Here is a 1,333-nt window from a genome sequence, read left to right as displayed (position 1 = left end):
AAAGGTACACAGTCTGTGCCTAATGCATTATAGGCTAAGAAACCATTTTGGATGCACCCGATGATACTCCTAGGTAAAGGGGCTCAAGTGGAAGCTCAGTTTGCTTTGTTTGGAGATAGTGCTAATCTTGATGCAAGATAGGTGCATGAATTGCATCGAACGTACCATATGCTTAGAAATATATTTGGAGGCACCCAATAGAACTCCTAGATGACGTGTGTCATATAGAATCTCACTTCGGTCTCCTTGGAGATTGTGTTAGTTTCGGTGCAAGATAGGTACACGGTTTGTGCCTAATGCACCATAGGCTAAGAAACTATTTTGGACGCACGCGATGGTACTCCTTGGTGAAGAGGCTCAAGTGGAATCTTGGTTCTGTCTATTGGGAGATAGTTCTAATCTTGATGCAAGATTGGTTTAAGGTTTGCATGGAACATACCATATGCTCAGAAATCAATTTTGACACACCCGATGGAACTGTAGATGCACCCGATGGAACTACTAGATGAAGTGTATCATATGAAATCTCGCTTCGGTCCAGTTGGAGATGGTATTAGTTTCGGTGCAAGATAGTTGCATGGTTTGTGCCCAGTGCACCATAGGCTCAGAAATCGTTGTGGAAGTTCCCGATGGTACTCCTAGGTGAAGAGGCTCAAGTGAAAGCTCGGTTCGGTCTGTTTGGAGATAGTGCTAATCTTGGTGAAAGATAGGTGTACGGTTTGCATGGAACATACCATATTCTCAGAAATCAATTTGGACGGACCCGATAAAACTCCTAGATCATGTGTGTCATATGGAATCTCGCTTCAATCTGTTTGGAGACAGTGTTAGTTTAGGTGCAAGATTGGTGCATGGTTTGCGCATAATGCACCATAGGCTAAGAAACCATTATGGAAGCACCCGATGATAATCCTATGTGAAGAGGCTCAAGTGGAAGGTTGGTTCGATCTGTTTGGAGATAGTGCTAATCTTGATGCAAGATAGGTGCACGGTTTGCATGGAACATACCATATGCTAAGAAATCCATTTAGACGCACCCCAATAGAACTCCTAGATGACATGTGTCATATAGAATCTCGCTTTGGTCTGTTTGGAGACGTAGTTAGTTTTGGTGCAAGATAGGTACACAGTTTGCGCCTAATGCATCATAGGCTAAGAAACCATTTTGGACGCACCCGATGATACTCCTAGGTAAAGGGGCTCAAGTGGAAGCTCACTTTGCTTTGTTTGGAGATAGTGCTAATCTCGATGCAAGATAGGTGCACGAATTGCATCGAACGTACCATAAGCTTCGAAATATATTTGGAAGCACCCAATATAACTCCTAGATGAC

The sequence above is a fragment of the Sorghum bicolor genome, chromosome 8, assembly GCF_000003195.3.
Source record: "Sorghum bicolor cultivar BTx623 chromosome 8, Sorghum_bicolor_NCBIv3, whole genome shotgun sequence".
In the NCBI taxonomy this organism is placed as follows: Eukaryota; Viridiplantae; Streptophyta; class Magnoliopsida; order Poales; family Poaceae; genus Sorghum; species Sorghum bicolor.
The sequence above is the reverse complement of the archived record's forward strand: the minus strand, read 5'-3'. Positions refer to the sequence as shown.